The following is a 19,711-nucleotide window of genomic DNA, read 5'->3' as shown; positions in this document are numbered from 1 at the left end:
TGTGTACATATATATATATATATATATATATATACATATACATATATATAACAAATTTCCTCCCGATTAGTCAGCCGACTATTTTTACGATTAGTTGACTAATCTAATAATTATTTAAATTTTTGTTAAAGCTTATTAATTCACAAAAAAACATTTTGGAACACCTAAATTCTTTATTAACGTATAAACAAATAAATAATATATATATAATATATAATAAATATATATAAATATCAATAATAAATCACAAACAATGAGGTCAAATGCTGCTGGCATTAACAGCTGCAAAAAAATGTAAACGTAAACACTGTGACTTCACCTTTTTAACAGGATTCAAAACAATTCTTACTCTTTTTGCGGCATGTCATTGTCTATAGTGTTCTCAATGTTAAAATGAATTGCAATGTCCCGGACAATCATTTTCAGAATACTTTGTGTGAGTTCAGATGCTCTTTCCGGTGTGCATTCCGCATTTTTGGGGGAGGGGAAAAACTGTTCAACTTTTGTGTGTTTTAACCTGAAGATAATGCAGAGGGCACACTGAAATATTACCACAATTATTTTGAATGAAAGGCACACATACCCACAGTAACAAAAATTAAGTATATAGTATTCATTTTATAGTATACTACTATATGTAAAACTTTATAATATTAAATAACTAACATTAGTGCTGTCATGGATTACAGTAAGCAGGCCAGTGGTGTTTCCATATATATTTTTTATATTATGTATATTCAGGATATATGTGTGTTTTTTCCCTAAGTGGGAGCTTCCATGATCCTAATAAATTTAATAATAATTTAAAAAATATATATAATTATATTAATTATTTTATTAAATAAAAATGCGCGTTGATACGACGCACATTGAGGCAAATTCCATTTAAAAAATCGTTAGAGAGTTGTATGGACTTACAATCCGCTAGCTTGTTATTTCTTGTTGTCTTCGAAAATTATACTTGGGTGACGGCGCTTCAAGTGTTCGTTTATAGCAGACGTGCTACCGTGGTATGCGAGCTCAGCTTAGCAAAGAGTACACACAGTGGCACCCTCCATATTTTTTTTGAAATAATTCCAGGCTCTGGTTATTCTGGTCCTCTTTTTTGGCTTTATGACGCTTTCACGTGTAACCATCTCTGCCCTTTTTGGAAATTGGCGGTGTTTTCAACTCCTCACCAGCGATTCACTTGGCTCATTATCGTCGGTTCGTCTGGATTCGTCCGATTTCCTCCTCGGGAAGGCGGCGGTGTGCATAAAAACACCGAGAGGCGTCGAATGGCTCTTTAAGGATACTTTTATTGACCAAAACAAAAACTTGGGGGATGAAGCCACTCAACTCGGCGCTACGCGCGCACTTTTCCAACTCGCCGATCTCGCTCCCTCTCTCTCGCTCGCCCACTTTCTTCCTCTTTGCTCAATCTGACAACGCCGGTCACATTGAAATAACAGCGGCCCCCTTGGGGGTGCCAGTAACAACCACTTGTATCGCGAGCGCCCTCTCCCAAGAGAGTCTGGCTGCAGCCCGCCTCTCTCAGTACCCTGCGCCGCTCGTCTCAGTACCCATCCCGCAGACAGGAAGTGACGCAATATCGCAGCTCTCAGACCGGAAATGACAACATGAAACAGCGCTCGAGCTCCGAGCTTCCGGTTTTATCGTAATAGTTAGCGTCCATTCGAACGTAAATACTAGTTTACTTTTCTTTGCGCACGTCTTTTATTTTCGGTTTCAGCATCACTCATTATTATTTAAATAATAATTTATTTCCATGCTCCTTAAATTGATTTGGTGAAATCGGGAGATTAACTCTTTAAGCGCGGTCAGTTTGTTAAAGCCTGGTGATTTTACCAAAATGAAAAACATGGTTACAGTACATCAAAATTAAAATACACACTACTGTAATAAAGGTTTAATTGGTGACTGAAAGATCGCATGTGACCTATCACAGTGTGTACTTTAGTTTGTCAATTGTAAAATATACTCCAATTGAGAATTATTAGAAATTGCTGTCATCCTTACATTTTTATGAACGGACACATTAATATAGCTTCATTACAATTTAATGTATCAAAAACGTAATATTCTCTCCATGTTGCAACCAAACCAATTTTGTCTTTCATTTTGCTACTTAAATTCATTCATGTGAGTGAAGATCTTAATTAACTAATTCAGAAACTATATTAAACTTTCTGCTCCAGGAAAGGCACCTTTATTTCAAACAGAAATGACAAAATAGTTATCATGTGTTAGTTGTTTTTTTCTTTTATCCCAGACAATAGTTGTAGGTTGTTTTAATTACCTGACATTTTTCGGCAAGCACTCCCGCCTTCATCACAGGTAATTAAAACTACCTACAACTAACATCTGGGATAAAAGAAAAAAAACAACTAATTTATAAGTGTAGAAAAATGAACTCAATACAACCGGTTCTAATGTGGTAAACTTTATTTTTTTAGTTTTATTATTTTTTTATTATTATTGAGAGAATACCAGATATTTTCTTTGGTCAACAATCTCCTCAAAAAAGGTAAATCCATCTTCCAGATGGTTGAAACAGAACTTGAATGGCTCCAAGACATTGTAGTTCGTGCTCATCCTCTTCCATCTGCAGGATGCTTGGGAACTCCTACTGCATGAATCCCCCCCCACCCCACCCCTGTCCGAGGCTTTTGTGCAGTCTTGCACAGTCCTTTTACCAAAACTGTTCATTGGAAAAGAGAAAGAAAAGAGCTATTTGAATATTACATAAGTAAAATAAAAATGATGCTTTGTTAATTTTATACTTGATTTTTCTTTTCAGGCATTGCATTAAACTAGGTATATAAACAATCTTACCATTTTTTTCCCGTCATATCTTTTTGGAGTGGGCCACCACTAACTTGAAGGAGCTGTGGTTGCACCTCTTCCTAAAAATAAATCAGTGAATAAAGGGGGACATGTTCAAAAGTGCGTCAGAGTAATGGACACTAAAAAGTCTTTAAAAGCTGACCTCAGCAATTATATTCAAATTTCACTTCTGTAGCTGATAGACTGGTGGCACTTCACCCTGCAGTAATGCTTTTGCCTTATCTGTCCAATGGGCAAACTCTTTCCTGTGGCTCACCTAAGTTGAAAAAATACAAAAATAAGTATTCCACATTTTCCAACAAAGAATTAAGGTATTGTGCACCTACTTTCCTATGAATGCCATATCAACAGTTTCAAAGACTTACCATGCACCCAAGTTTGAAATTGTCCGCTAGCAATATACACCACCACTTCCTCAGAGTTGGCATATCAGTCTAACAAAAATTAAAAACAAGTGTAAATAAAGAATAACGACAAGGATATTTTGTAGCCCAATTTGAATGATTCAGTGAACTTCATTTTACAATGGTTAAACTCAAAGAGAGCATCCAGAACAGTGCAAAGAGCATACTAGAAATGGATAAATGAATACAAATATAACAGAGGACAAAATTGGACAGTTAAACTCACCTACCATCAACATGAAGATGCCACAGTCCTTCCCCTATGGCTGTCCCGAAAAACCCTAACGTAAGAATTTAACAGAGTCACTTCCTTCAAGTTTTGAATCAATGAATATACACACTTTTACAAATACCTCTATTTCACTTCCAATCCTCTCTTTCCATGTCCCCCTGTTGATTGACTGTCAACGTTTTCTGCAATTGAAAATATAGGTTTATATTAAATACAGTAGTTAAACAATTACAAACGTGTTTCCATGCACAAGAACACCAACCAGTCAGGTTTAAATGATTCATGCAAACAAAACAAGGGCGTAGGTTTGCATAGGGACGGTAGGGACATAACACGACCAACTTTTCAGGATGCTAAAGTTGTCCCCACCAACTTTTGAGCAACCTTATTTGCATTATATTCGTCCCTACCATTGTTGAGACCGGGCCAACGCCCTTGAAACAAAACATTCGCAATTTTAGAGTTGCATTTTAGAATTTTGCTTCAAATGATTGGATGAATCATCTGGAGTGCAATTCTGCTTTAATTGAAGGGGCAACATAAAAGGATCGACTGGAACATACCTTCAAAACCAAACAAGGCTATTCTGGATCATCATGGAAACGCCATGCCAATATGAATGGTTACTGAATTTCATTAGAGATAACAATAGTTCTCTGATCTCAAGATTGGATCTATTTTTCTTCCCACAAATAATTGGAATTTGGATCATTTAATTTGTTATGATTTGACTGTTCTTTGAAAATGAACCAATGCTCCAAGTTGTAGTTGTTACTAATCAGCCTTACAGGCAAATGCATGTGTGGGTCACATCCTGTAGGCTTTCACTATGTTGCAACAACATAGGGGTCAGCCACAAATATGGTCCTTCCCTGAAAAATACATAATCTATACACACGGACATATGTTACATAAATACAAACGTACGCAGACACCTACATGAGCCCATACAAGCATTCTGTAGGCTACATAGTTAAAATAATACCCTACACACGCCAAAAAATACTTTTTTATACCTTTGAATGAGCTACTTGTTAGACAAGTTATAAATATGCATTTCATATCTGCAAAAAAACAAACACAAAAAGTTACATTTTACTTAATTGTACAAGTGACATTATGTTCTTTAGAGAAACTAAATCCTCAAAATTCACAGTTGATTCCATTTCATTGTTCAGGCCAACGTTCCAAAAGTCAGCACGTGTCAATCAAACTTTCTTTTTTTAGACAATCAACACCATTTCTGGCCTCTTTATATTCAAGATTTGCATAAGCTAATGAGAATGTTGATTGGTTAAATAAACAAAGAGTAAATAATTAATTATGTCCAATTGTTAACTAATATAAGGAATAATAAGCCTATCCAGATTTCCACTGAGCACAACATTTGTCTCAGACATAAAAACATACCAGCCGTTCCTGGGCAGGATGAGTTTGAACCGTCCATGAAACTCGACATGGTCTTATATTGTCACCATTGGTCCTGTCTGCACAGTGGGTTTTACAGTGTTCGATGTCTATCGAAAAAAGTGTTCAGCACAGTCCAAAATCTAAAGTACATTACTATTTATGCTACTTACTTCCATTTGGATCTGTGTGACATCCCTGTATCTGCATGGGAAGACTACCATTTGGGGGTCGTGATTTAGTTTCTTCCCAATGGGGTGGTGATCTTGCAGCTAGTAAAAATAAAAATAAAAATAATGAAAAATATATAGCTAAGCAGAGTAACAATATCAAGAAAAAATGACAACCTTGTCCTATTTGGATCATGTGACAACATTCAAACTACAAAGGACCAGACAAAACAAATGAAGGCAAAACAACAATACCATACAACAACAAAAACAGCGAGCTGCGAATTGCAGGCATGTACATAATGAAAAATAAGAGTGCAATATAATGAAAACTACACAAAGAAGACTGTTCATTGTGAAAAAAAATGTAAAAAGCATTAGCAGCATTAGCTAATTCGCTGCTGAATTCATCAGTACGTATTAAACAATATAAGTAGAGCAAAGTCGCATGCAGTTAGTAAAGGAAGACATTATTTAAATTGCATTAAGAATACTAGATATAAGTACGGTCTTTTCAACTCAGAATAAACACTTCATATTTTCACCGCAAGTGTTGTTTAACTATTTAACATTTTTAAACATGCATACGCTTTTAAAAACTTTTTTTCAGTGCGGCCACTTACCGTGTTTTTTTCGCGAGAGGTGAAATAACGTAACTTGTTTTCGTCGCAAGGGTTGACGACATTTCCGGTCTGAGGGGACTGAGAGCTGCGGTGTTGCGTCATTTCCTGTCTGCGGGATGGGTACTGAGAAGAGCGGCGCAGGGTACTGAGAGAGGCGGGCTGCAGCCAGACTCCTCTCCGAGCGCCTGCCATTCTAAACTTTATCCGCATGTAATTTTTTTTAACCCGTCATTACCCGTCGACGGTATGTTTTGCCCGCTGACGCATTTACGTCATCGATGACGTCGACAACGTCTACTAGTCTTTACAGCTCTAATATAATTCCATATTAATTTATTTCAAGCCAAAATAAATCAAACTTTTTGGTTTTCCTTCTACTTGTACATGAAATCCATGCGGCGATTATTCTGGAAAAAACTGTCTGACTTTTTTGAAGAGATCCTCCTTGTCCTTCAGTTTTAAAAGTCTTTCTGTCTCAATAAAGATCATTGACTGGAAAGAAAGCTGCCCTTTAGTAGTCCTCTTTCAACTATGTTTTTTTTTTTTTTTTTCAGCGCTGACTTTTAACATGAGTGCTTATTCAGGCTTCTAGGCAAATTCTTTATATCGCGTTATCCATATTGTGTCTAGACACTGCCACTTGTTGAAAACAGAAGCAGAAAGCAGAAAAAGCAGGTTCTCGTAGGACATCCACACAGTCAGATTTTTCCCGGGTACCACTTGGCAAGAGTTGGTGACATTTTTTCAATTAGTTTGAAGCATACCTCCCAGCTCCAGTGTTGATCTTCCTTTAATTATAACCTCTTGCTTTGATTGAAAATCGGCATTTGCGAATATTTTCAATTTAGAATTGTAATCTTACATTTTGTAAGAATGGTAAATAAAATACAAACAAGCATCCGTTCATAGGCTCATAGGCCATCTATGATAGGCACCATTTGCCTTGAGGCATGCATAATTTTGGCCTTACGAAGTGAATTATTTACTGCCGTTTTATAATTAATCCGCGTGTTTTAAAAATGTTGCAGAAAAACATTGCATACATTACCCAGATTATGGAAATACAGGGCCTATCGTCAAAATGTTTTATATGTTATATATAGAGGGACAGAGAGACACCATTTACTGTGCATATCAACAGGGTTATTGAGAGATAACACTGCGGGCCAAGCGGCATAGTAGGGACCTTCCTTACAGCGAATCTCCTCCCTGTTTTGAAAAGGAGTTACAGACCATGCGGAAATTATGATGTTCTAAATTGGGGGTGGGGGATGTTTACTATTGGACTTGAAGGGAAAAGTGTTTATAAATACATACAAAATGACAAAAAATCAAAATGTACTATGTTTTATTCTGCTCATACAGCTAAAAGATGGTAACTTTTCACCAGAGTGAAAAAAAAATGCTTTCAATTTTATGTTTTGAACAATATCTATTATTTATTATTATTTCTAACAAACAAGGTTTTTTAAAGAATAAATATAGTAATTTTTTGCTTAAAATAAATATTTATTTTCAGCTAGCAATTTTTCTTATTTTAAGAAATCTAAGTGAGCAAAATTTTCTGGAAGCACTGGCAGATAATTTCATTTATTTCTAGTAGATTTACACTGAAAACAAGGGAATTTAACTAGTTTTAAGGAAGTCTGTTTTTGCAGCGTAGTGGTGTTGTCTATCAACAATTAAGTGCTGACACACATGCAAAATTATCTGTATATGAAGCAATCTGTTTTCATTTGAACATCACATGGGGACATTTGCATTGGAACAAAAAAACAAAACAACAACAACAACAACAGAAAACAGATGGATCAGATCCAGATTATAAATTTCTCTAAAGTGTCAACCGGACATACAACTGACTAACAACGGCACCAACATGTTCATAGTTAGTGTAAGCGTTCAAAGTATTTCATGTGGTTGTTTGTGCTTCTTCTGTCTCTCTCTCTCCTTCTTTTCTTCTGTCCCCCCATGACCCCTTCCTGTTAGCTGCTTTACTAATAAACAAGGCACGTTGAATGATCAAAATGGGAGTATGTCATATTCCCATGTGATACATTAAAACTGTTCAGACCAATCGGACACTCAGATTTCCATCCTCCGTGTCAAGCAGCTGAACAGGACAGGTAAAAAGAAAAAAAAAGAAAAATAAAATAAAATGTACTACATGTTAAAATTACGTTTTTACTTTTTCATGACTGACAGGTGGGGCTCTGCCTTAATGCACATCACTGTTACACTTTTACGGCTTTTCGTCATTCCAGAGTGACCATATTTAGATTTCTAAAAAATCAGGAGACAAAATAACAGACCTGAAGTATCCTCGCTGTTCATGTAAAGATTCCTCATTATTTGATATTAAGAGTGTAACGGGATTTGTATTCATCCCTTACCGTCAAAGTACATGCATCACGGTTTGGTGCACGCAGTCAGACAGCGAATACATTGGCGTAAGAGAGAGAAAAAAAAAATCCATGTTGGACGGTAGAAGTAATGCGCCTACAGCAACAACCACCCTTACAGGAAAAAGAAGACAAACTCACTACTAGGAAAGTTGTGGCAAATGTACGGAGTGGGAACCATCAAATGCATTATTATTAACTCTTTTTGAAGAGTATTTATTATATATTTTCAAATCTGAAAATGTTTATTTTGCTGTAGCCCTAGGCTGAAATACTTGAAATACTGAGTGAGTTTTTGTATTTGCACTGTTTCAAGAGATGCTTTTTTGAGTTTTGGAATTTTCACTTTTTATTTTAGGCAATATGAAAATATATCTTTGTGGGAGTGTATGCTCAATGCCAATGGTTTATAATTAACTGTTTGTAATCCAACATTGAAAATGGTAGTATCTTATTTTATATAAAAGATACCAAGGTTGCCAGGTGGTGAATCTACCCGACTTTAAAGGGATCCTCGACCATAAAGACGCACTTGCCGCAAGTACATCAACAGTTTTGCCCAACTGTTGTCTTATCAGGTATTTCCTGCTCTGAATTTTGCCTTTGCTGCTCGTCTTGTGAATGACCGACAGTGCTGTCCTGCTCTTCACTTTTCCGCTCTGGTTCAAATTGGAAGGGCAGAACCGACGACATGTTGGGGTAGCTAACGCGTGACACGCTGGAAGTTCGGCAGCGGGCCCGGTGACGCCACCACACTGCAACGTCAACAAGAATGGCGACCTGTCACTTTGAATAATTTTACAAATGTTAATAAAACGAAAACATTCAGAGGGGTTTTAATATCAAATTATTATAACTCATACTAACATTTATCTTTAAAGAATTACTTGTGTTTAAAATCGAGGATCCCTTTAACTGTTACCTCAGTTGATCCCCGCAAAATGGAGGTCTTGTCAATTTTTGCACACTGTGAAATAAAGAATGTTAGAACAATAAAAATACAAATACACAAATTTGATGTATTCTTCGATGTATTTTACACTTTCCTAAGAGCTATGTTTTAGTTTTAGCCTATAGAACAAACTTTCAAATGCTGTGAAAAAAAATTATTCGAGGTACGTACTGAAAAGTAACTTGTGTGTACTGTTACACCACTATTTAATATATGTAAAATTTTATATTTTCAGCTAGCGTGTGTCGTCATTTGTTTTGATGCTTCAATGCATGTGAGTCAATCTGTTCATCGCATAGTGCACTACGAGTTAATGTGCATGCATAATACTTGAAAGGGCACAATGGAAAAAGGTAGTTGGAACGGTCAAGAAAATCAAATCAAATTTCTTTCTTTCTTACAAAAACCCGAAAGGTCCAGAAAGTGCGTTACAACAACCCAGTAGTTCATGATAAATAAAAGGCAGGAAAGTATTTGTACAATGACATTGAGAAATGGGTTTCAGGGGTCGTCATAGTGATCCGGGCTGCATCTGGCGCACTGACGTTAAGGGGGTGTGATTGCTATGCGGATCAGGCGAGCTGAGGCCAGATCCGGCACGCAGTCACCTGCTATTGGGGGAGCCACCACCGGCGGGCGTACCATATTCAATGGATGATGATCTTGCCGAAAATTATAGCTGTCCTAAGCAGCCAGATTTAGAATTCCCCTAAAAATAATGGGGAAAAAAATTCTCATTTTCAACATTATTATAAATATTCTTGTAAGTTAATTTTATAGCTGACACTGCGTTTCGGTGTCATCAACATGTTGGGCCTCCCCTCCCCGCCACAAAAGTCAAACTCCACCTACGTCTCACATGTATGTTTTTGCTTTTTGGGAGATTCTGAGAGTCTGAAAAAACTCATTCGCATTGACAGAACATAGGAACTCCACACAAAAGCAGACATTCAAAACCTGAACATCAGAACAGCGATATCACATCAAGAAGAAAGTTTAAAATCACTTCGAGTGAGAAGATTTGTTCAGTGTTAGTAAAAAAAACAATAAAAGAAATGCTGTGTAAATTAAATTTTAAAATGTATTCTATTCAAATAATACAGTACAGACCAACATATCATGTCTAGTTTCTGATGTTGTTACCCTCACTGTTCTTGTACAGTAAAGGAGAGAAAGCTGCAGTCGAATAATTTGTGGTGCACTTAAAGTGTTCAGTGCTTAGTGTTAAAAAAAAAAAAAAAAAAAAAAACCTAAAATAACAAAAGCACACACGCAGAAATGCTGTAACTTGATGTTCAAGTTGTTTAAAAAATAATGAAGACATAGGCCGTTCAAGTCAGTCTCACAGCAAGCACGTCAGAGCTTGAATGTTTATTGGAGCATGGTTTCATCATGCATAAGCAGTCTCTCTTATACATGAGATGAGCAGTATCTTGCTTTGCTTCACTGCACCTTCTGCTAAGGCTTCTCATGAATGCCAGTGTTGAATTTGGTAGAAGGTTTCTCCACATATTCTTTGCCCATGGGTAGAGTGATTGCCAAGGTAGAGGTCTGTGTTAACCAGGCATTTTTGGACAAAGTGGCAAAGAGGAATCAAGTGTGGCCTGTTGCAGCAACATGAATGGTCAACCACATATCAACATGAAAAAAAAAAAAAAAAAAAAAAACATTATAGTCCCAAAAACACATCTAAGCCTGAATATAATAAAACAAAAATGCAAATAACATAAATCAAGAAAAACAACAGACCACAACATGTAAATGAAAATTGCTTTTTTTTTTTTGTTTAAATATCTCCAATCTGTTGAATAAAAAAATGAACACATGCAAAACAGATAGTCTGCACACACAAGAACTAAAGTTTGAGTTGAATAGAAAGCAAACTAAGAAATGTGTGTGTGTAGTAGTACAAAAACAAACAAATAAATGAATAAAATAGATGTCACCAATTAAAAGAATATTTTAGGGTAATATATGAAGGACACTCAAATGTTAACTGGATTTAAAAATAATAATAATAATAAAGCAGTGTTTCCTCTGATTTTTTTCAGCAGTCAGGGCAGGTATTAATTTTAATTTTGACTTTAAAAAAGCAATATTATATGAATAAACATATATCATTATAAATACAAAGGTCAACATATTGTACATGCATGGCAAATTGCCGAATTATGGCAAAAAAAAAAAAAAATTAAAATACACCACCTGTTTAGGGCATAAACATATGTATCTACAAACCTTGCTTTTCTGGTCTTTGTACACACTACAGTGTCTGAGACCTAACGAGTCAGCCACATTTGACACATATTTGCAACCTTATCACAAACACTTTAAAAATTATTTCAAATTTATTACACTTTTTAGCACCACTTTTTTTCTTTGGCCTAATCAAATTATGTATTCATACCTGCTTCCAATTTACAGGTCCTTTTAAATTTGTTTGTCGTTTCCACAGTCACCTGAATTAATGAAATGCCTAATTGAACTTGCCATTGGGCATTACAAATTACGCTAAGCAAATGTCATGGAAAGACATGCCATAGGCAATTCTCTCCACAAAAGAAATGCAGTCCAATTGTTATTCCTAGAACTTTCTCCTTGGTGATGATTAGGCTTGGTAGTGCAGTGGGGAGTTAGCTGTGTACATAGATGTGTCCAAAACTATTACTTGAAATCAAGGGCATAGGTTCGCATAGGGACGGAAGGGACATAACACTACCAAGTTTTCAGGGTGGGTGCTCAATTTGTCCCCACCAACTTTTAAGCAACCTTATTTTCATTATATAATGAGTTCAGTTAAATAGGTAATTTAGATTGTCTTCACATATGTTGTAAGGATGGAATTGACCCTAGCATTATTAAGTAAATTATTTTCATTATGTTCAGACTTACACTGACCCCTTTTCACTTGCTGAATGTGCCAGTCCATTTTTTCCCCTCAAACTTATGTTTGATTGGCTGATGACTTGACCACCCCCCCACCCAAATACAATATGCCGCTTCCTCTGGTCCCTTCGAAGACAAGGAATATTAGAAGGGTTTTTTTTCCCACCAGCAGCAGCCACTGTAAGTAATGTAAAAAGATGTTGTCAATGTTGTGGAGGTGGGGAACACACCACTAAGTTTGGTACTGAAAGTCCGACCTGCATCAGAGTTAACATAGCATTAATTTGTGTGAATTTTGCGAACTCGAGTCGGAAGCTGCTTTGAGCCAAAAATCCTACTGTTTTCTACTGTTAGCATTAATTAAACTGTGAGAAATGTAGTTAACCGAGGTTTCCCCCATTCTCTCCAGTTTTCATTTCTATTTTATTTATGTTTTTTCAAAGCGGCCCAAAGAAGCTTTCATTTTTTTATTTGTTAAGTTTGGCTGTGCTTGTGGACAAAAGCAGTAGTGTTTTACCTGAAGGAAGGCTCCATTTTTATTTATTTTTGTTATACGCTGAGTTTTTTCAGTATTATTTAAAAATTTATTTAGACAGATAGTGTTGAGTGGTCTTAAGAGAAATGTTTATTTTTTGCTTTTCTGGATGGTTAAGAGATTATTATCAAGTTTGTGTTTAATATGTATGTTAATAAAATTTATAATGTTCAAATATTGCAATTTAAATTTGCTAATAAAATTCTGGAAATTTTCAAAATGTTTCTTTGGTAGTTTTTAAAACAAAGGCTTGAATCAGACGGTGTATCACCTGAAACAACACATACAGTGTATCACAAAAGTGAGTACACCTCTCGCATTTCTGCAGATATGTAAGTATATCTTTTCAGGGGACAACACTGACAAAATGACACTTTGACACAATGAAAAGTAGTCTGTGTGCAGATTATATAATAGAGTTAATTTATTTTCCGCTCAAAAAAACTCAAAATATAGCCGTTAATATCTTACCCCCTTGGCAACAAAAGTGAGTATACCCCTATGAAAAAAAGTACATCCCTAAATGTCCAAATTTGTTAGGGTCCGCGAGTGTGGAAACAACGTTGGACCTCACAACAGACAACAAACGACTGAAGGAAGCGTACAAGGGTTTATTAAATACAAAACAAAAAACACACGCGATCACGGCAAAAAAGGGGAAATAACAAAACGGGTCCATGACAGGAGGTCGACAGGGATCAATATACAAACGCGAAGGTAAACCAAGGTGCTAGGCAGAGCCAATAAAGCAACAAAAATACACTCACATACCTGCACAAGGTAGAGGCATAGAAAACTAAAGTGACAGGCGACCAAAACCCACGGAGGGGGCGAAATGACCAAAATAGCAAGTTACTCGAAATGCAGGGATGTCAAATGGCGACCAGCAAGAATAATATCTCGGCAGCCTTCTCAGAGATCACCAGCGCTTAAATGCCGTGTTGATGAGCCTGCATTGGATTCACGTGAGACGTCGGACACGCCACCACGACCAGGTCTGCAACAAAAACACAATCCAACCAGCAGCAGAACGTGACAAAATTGAGTACTGCTTGTCATTTTTCCATGTTATGTGACTCGTTACAGGAGTGCTGTCAGCATTGTTGCAGAGATTGAAGAGGTGGGGGGTCAGCCTGTTAGTGCTCAGACCATACATCGCCCTCTACATCAAATTGGTGTGCATGGCTGTCACCCCAGGAAGAAGCCTCCTCTGAAGATGGTACACAAGAAAGCCCGCAAACAGTTTGCTGAAGACATGTCAACGAAGCACATGGATTACTGGAACCATGTCCTATGGTCTGATGAGACGAAGACTAATTTGTTTGGTTCCGATGGTCTCAAGTATGTGTGGCGGCGACCAGGTGAGGAGTACAAAGATAAGTGTGTCATGCCTACAGTCAAGCATGGTAGTGGGAATGACCCCCCACACACACACACCTCTTCTGAAGCAATGCTGACAGCACTCCTGTAACGAGTCACATGACATTTTGGAGAGAAAATGACAAGCAGTACTCAATTCGGACATTTAGGGATGTACGTAGTTCCCATGCGGTGTACTCACCTTTGTTCCCAGTAGTTTAGATATTAATGGCTATATGTTGAGTTATTTTGAGGGGAAAATAAATTAACCCTATTATATAAGCTGCACACAGACTACTTTTCATTGTGTCAAAGTGTCATTTTGTCAGTGCTGTCCCATGAAAAGATATATAACTGCAGAAATGTGAGGTGTGTACTCACTTTTGATATTCACTGTATGCAATGCAAAAACACACCTCCTTAATACTAGTTAAATTCCCTTGTTTTCAGTATAAATCTACAAGAAATAGGTGAAATGATCTACCAGTCCTTTAAGTAAATTTTACTCACATAGATTTCTTGAAATAAGAAAAATAGCTAGCTGAAAATAAGTTTAACAGACTTATTTTAAACAAAAAGTTAGTATTCTTAAAGTGTCATAGAAAAAGCTTGTTTGTCAGAAATGTTCTTAATTCAAGAATAAATATTATTCAAAAGATTATTTGAAAGTATTTTTTTCTGGATTTAGGTCAACAATTTAAGCTTTTGGAATCACTAGAACATATATGTGTGCCTATGTAAAATTGCAGAGTAAATTACCAACATAAATCCTTGTTACTATGGAAATTAGTCATCCAAATTGGATCAAATAGCAAAATGTATCCTGCTAAAAAAGGGAATTGCACAACTATTATTGTGAAATTTTTTACCTACCTTCTGTTGTGAAATGGGACAGACGACAGCACAGGCGGCAAAGCAATTAACCAGACAATCCATATTGAGAAATGGTTTGACAGGTGGTTTCCATAGACCATTACCCTCTCCTCATCCTTTCACAAACATTTAGTCAGGTACAAGAACTTGTCACATGCCACTATAGGCAGCATAACAATGCAGAAGTGAGAAGGAGAAGTAAGAATAAACAACTGAAGTAATGTGGTTGAAATAGTTTGTGCACCATTTTATAACTGGGGATCTGACTGCACAGAATTGACCAAATTCAAGCAATCTTAACTACAAGTCAACACACACCTGCCACTGTGTAAGTTCTATTTCATCCCTGCTAACCGCCAGAGGCGGTGCTGAAAGCACTGAATGATCCCTTCGCGCATGCGCAGTGCGAGTATTAATACCAAAAAAGTCACCTGTGACCCCAGGTTGACCTCCTGCCGGGGTATAAGTTCCGGCGTCAACCTCGTACCAGCCCCTTTTTTCTTCTCGCGTGGCAGTTGCTACTTGTGTCGCGTATAGCCTTGTTTGACTTTGAGTCGGAGCTGCGGGTTCGCCCTCCTAAGGCTGCGTCACTCTATTGGCAATCGGGAAGTCTTGGGCTTTTTTCTTGTTTCATTTTCCGGACTTGGGACTACTGCCGACCCGCGCCGGTGACGGCTTCGTGCGCGACCCCTCTCCCGGCCGGCGGCGTCTGTGTTGGGTGAGTGATCACGGCTGGCTCGCTGTTTGCGCGGCCGCCGGCTCCGTTCGCCCGTTTGATTGTCCCCGCCGGCGCGTTGCTCGACCGCCGCGTCGGCTTCCGTGCCGCCCTGTTTGGCCGCGCGCGGGCATTCGCCGTGTGGCGTCGCTTTTCCGCCGCTTGTGGGCGATCGGTCGCTGGCCTACCTGTGGTTTGCCTTTTTCGCTAGCTTACCTGTGGTTAGCCTTTTTCGCTAGCTTACCCGTGGTTAGCCTTTTTCGCTAGCTTACCCGTGGTTAGCCTTTTTCGCTAGCTTACCTGTGGTTGGCATCTTTGCTAGCTTGCCTGCGCTTGCCGTGTAGGTGCCGTTCGCGCCACCTTCCCTCGGCTCGCTGTTTTCACGGTCGCGTCGCGATGGAGGGCTCTCACTGCTGTGTGGCCTGCGGTTCCCTCCTTGGGCCGTCCGACACCCTGAACAGGTGTGCGGCTTGCCGTGGCCTACCTGACGACCCACGCGGGGGGTTTGCGGATGTTTGTTCGTCCCCCTCCCCCGTCGTGCTCGGGGGCCCGTCCGCATCTGAGACGCGGCCCCTTTCTGGGCTTAGGCGCTCGAAGCGTCGCGGTCCTTCGGCTCCTCCGTCCGGCCCCCGTCCGAAGAGATCGAAAGTTGACGAGCTGCTCGCCTCTGATGTCGAGCGGCTGCGCAGGGAGGTGGCTGAGTTGCGGTCTCTATTGGGTGACCGTCCCCCGGGTGACTCAGCGGCTGCTTTTGACCCGCGTTCGCCTGGCATGCCCGACCTTGACCTGGAGGCCGATGCCGTCTCGCTGGCGGCTTCGGCTTCCATGTTCCATGATGACGTGGGTGAGTCGGCGTTTGTGCCTTCGGAGCTCGGCTCCTCGTCCTCTGCGCTGGGCTCGTCAGCCGGCTCCCCTGACGCTTCCATACTGGCGGTGCTGCGCGGCGCGTTGGCGCGTCTACAGCTGGACTTGCCTCAACGGCCCGCTTCGGCGCCGGCGAGCACATTTTTTTCGGCACCAGCGGTCCGCCCCGAATTTTGCGGTCCCTGCTTCGGCCGACTTTGTTAGGGAGCTCCATGCGGGCTGGAGGGATCCGGCGGCTCTCTCTCGTCTTTCGGCCGATGGTCGGGCTCTGGCGGCCATGCATGATCCGGCCGCTGTGGGCCTGGACCGCATGCCGGGTGTTGAGCCCGCCATTGCATCCCTCATCGTGTCCCCTGAGGAGTCTCTCCGCCCGGTTGTGCGGTGCCCTCAGCCACAGGGTCGGCTGACGGATTAACTCATTCTCCGGGCCTATGGTGCCGGTGCGCGTGCTGGGCGCATCGGTAATTCCATGGCTCACCTCTTGTTGGCCCTCTCGGCGTCCTTGCCCGAGAGCGGTGCTGACACCTCTGCCGTGGGCTTCTGCGACGCGGCGTTGCACGCGTTCGCCCTGGTGACGCGGGAGCTCGGGCGGACGATGTCCTATCTTGTGCAGGCTCGTCGTCAGGTGTGGCTTGCTCAGTCCCCCCTGACTGAGCCTGCCCGGAGGACGCTCCGTGACGTTCCGGTTGAACCCGGCCATCTTTTTGGCTCGGCGGCGGTGTCTGCCTTGGAGAGGACTATTTCGGCCCGTGCGACCAGGCAACAGCTGTCGGGCCTGCGTCGGGGCTCCGCTCCTGCAGGTGGGCTGGGGGCTCCCTCTGCTGGTTTTCGTCCTCGCCGTACGGCGCACCTTTCCCCTGATGGGGACTATGGTGCCCAGCCAGCCTCCCGGCATTCAGCCGATTCCTTTCGTGACCCCACCCGCTTGCCTCCACGTCGGGCGCAGGCGGGGCCTCCCGCCCGCCAGCCCCCCAGGGCCCGTCGGGGCCGGAGGGGCAGGGACTGAGGCCGTTGGGCCGGCCGTCGGATTTTTTTCCCACCAGCAGCTCAGGTACTGGGCTGCTCGAGTTTCGGACCCCTGGGGGATATCCACCTTGACCCATGGGTACGTGCTCCAGTTCCGACGCCGGCCCCCCGTGTCCCGCCGGGTCCGGGTGACTACTGTCTCGGACCCGGCGAGGGCTCTGGCTCTGAGCCGGGAGCTGTCTTCTCTCCTGGCCATGGGGGCCATCGAGCCTGTGGATCCCCGGGCTTGCCCCCGGGGTTTTTACTCAACTTATTTTCTGGTTCCGAAGAAGACCGGCGGTTTTCGGCCGGTTCTGGATTTGCGGGGCCTCAATCGGTACCTGAAGGTACTTCCGTTCCGCATGTTGACCGTCGCGGATGTATTGGGGGTGGTCGCCCGGGGGGGGGTGGTTCACCTCCGTGGACCTGAAGGACGCCTACTTTCATGTGCCGGTCGCTCCTCGCCACAGGCGGTTTCTCCGCTTCGCCTACAGGGGTCGCCACTGGCAGTTCAGGGTGCTCCCCTTCGGGCTCTCCCTTTCCCCGAGGGTGTTCACCCGTGTTGTGCGGGCTGGTCTGGCTCCCCTCCAGTCGGTGGGCATGAAGATTCTGCCCTACCTCGACGACTGGCTGCTGTGTGCGCCGTCGCGCGCTCAGGCGTACGGCGATACGGCAGTCCTTCTTGCCCACGTGGATCGCTTGGGCATCAGGGTGAATTTGGGGAAGTCGTGTCTGGTTCCTTCCCAGCAGGCGACCTTCCTCGGGGTGTGTCTGGACTCGGTGGCCATGTTGGCTCGACCGTCGTCCCGTCGGGTGGAGGCCGCTCTTCGCCTCCTCTCGCATTTTCCGGTGGGTCAGGTACGTCCGTATCTGACCTTTCTGCGTCTTTTGGGCGTGCTGACGTCCCTGACCGCGGTCGTGCCCCTTGGTCTTCTCTTCTTGCGCCCCCTGCAGCGGCGGCTGAATGGCTTTCGCCTGGACGCCAGGCGGCACCGGCGACGGTTACTGAGAGTCTCCGGCCGGTGCGCGGTGGCCTTGGCGCCGTGGAGGAACGGGGCTTTCTTGTTGGAGGGCGTTCCATTGGGGGTTGCCCCAGTCCGTCGCGAGGTGGTCACTACGGACGCCAGTCGCTTGGGATGGGGTGCCGTCTGGCAGCGCAGGGCTGCTCGGGGCAGCTGGTCTCTGCGGGACCACGCTGTCCACATCAACGTCCTGGAGCTGCGTGCGGTTCACCTGGCTCTCCGGCACTTTTACCCTTTCCTACGGGGATGGCACGTGCTGGTGCGTTCAGACAACGCTGCCGCCGTGTACCACATCAACCACCAGGGGGGCACGAGGTCCGCTCATCTCTTGGAGGCCTCCCGCCGTCTTCTTGTGTGGGGGGCCCCTCGTCTTGCGAGTCTGCGGGCCGCCTATCTTCCCGGCCAGTTGAACCGTCTGACGGACTCCTTGTCCCGCCGTCGCCTCCCGCCGTGGGAGTGGCGCCTCCATCCCGAGGTGGTGCGCGCGATTTGGGGAGTTTTCGGCCAAGCCGAGGTGGACCTCTTCGCCTCCCGGGAGTCGGCCCATTGCCCTCTCTGGTTTTCCCTGGGGGAGCGCTCCAGCCCTCTCGGTCAGGACGCGCTGGCCCACCCCTGGCCGAGGGTCCTGCTCTATGCCTTCCCGCCGCTCCCTCTGATCTGGCTGACGCTTCGGAGGGTGTCTTTGGAGGGGCACTCATTGCTGCTGGTGGCCCCCTTCTGGCCGGCTCGCCTATGGTTTCCCCTGCTGCGCAGCCTGTGTGTCGGCGAGCCTTGGTGCCTCCCCGAGAGGCGGGATCTACTGTCCCAGTTGGGGGGCCAGTTATGGCATCCCGATCCTCGCCGTCTCCGCCTGCACGTCTGGCCGCTGAGGGGACCGACTCGCTGTTTGACGCCTGCTCGAGTTCAGTCAGGCGGACGCTTTTGAACGCCCGGGCGCCCTCCACCCGGCTGCAGTACGCTGGCCGGTGGAGGTTGTTCGTGAAGTGGTGCGGGGACCGTGGGGATGACCCGGTGAGTTGTTCTGTCCCCACTGTTCTGGACTTCTTACAGTCCCTCCTTGATATTGGTCGCTCTCCGTCCACCCTCAAGGTCTACGTCGCTGCCATCTCTGCTCATCACGCCAAGGTCTCTGGTGGATCTGTGGGGAACCACGGCCTGGTCGCTACATTCCTCAAGGGGGCTATGAGGCTCCACCCCCGCAGGTGTCCTCGCGCCCCGGTCTGGGATCTGCAGCTGGTGCTTGACAGCTTGTGCCGCCCCCCCTTCGAGCCTATGGATGCGGCCGGGCCTCAGTGGGTCGCCCGCAAGGCGGCGTTCCTGCTGGCCGTTGCCTCTGCTAAGCGGGTTGGCGAACTGCACGCACTCTCGGTTAGCCCGTCGTGCATGTTTTGGCACCCCGAGGGTTCAGGTGTCAC

General features: G+C 43.3%; 1 long non-coding RNA gene across 9 annotated transcripts; it reads right to left on the bottom strand.

Annotated features, from left to right (window-relative positions):
* Positions 1-1,540: 1,540 nt before the first annotated feature.
* Positions 1,541-5,846, bottom strand: LOC130919496 (uncharacterized). 9 transcript variants are annotated; one of them, XR_009063980.1, is made up of 10 exons: positions 5,684-5,846; positions 5,064-5,162; positions 4,894-4,970; positions 4,500-4,547; positions 3,605-3,665; positions 3,482-3,532; positions 3,213-3,281; positions 2,990-3,103; positions 2,836-2,906; positions 1,541-2,701 (listed from the first exon to the last, which is right to left on the bottom strand). It is a non-coding gene; the product is annotated as an uncharacterized LOC130919496 (long non-coding RNA). The 9 variants fall into 9 exon arrangements; XR_009063976.1 differs by having other exon boundaries at positions 1,543-2,701; positions 4,894-5,000; XR_009063978.1 differs by lacking the exon at positions 4,500-4,547 and adding an exon at positions 5,238-5,271 and having other exon boundaries at positions 1,543-2,701; positions 5,684-5,837.
* Positions 5,847-19,711: the final 13,865 nt, after the last annotated feature.

The sequence above is a fragment of the Corythoichthys intestinalis genome, chromosome 7, assembly GCF_030265065.1.
Source record: "Corythoichthys intestinalis isolate RoL2023-P3 chromosome 7, ASM3026506v1, whole genome shotgun sequence".
NCBI classification, from domain to species: Eukaryota; Metazoa; Chordata; class Actinopteri; order Syngnathiformes; family Syngnathidae; genus Corythoichthys; species Corythoichthys intestinalis.
This window is presented reverse-complemented; position numbering and strand designations above follow the sequence as displayed.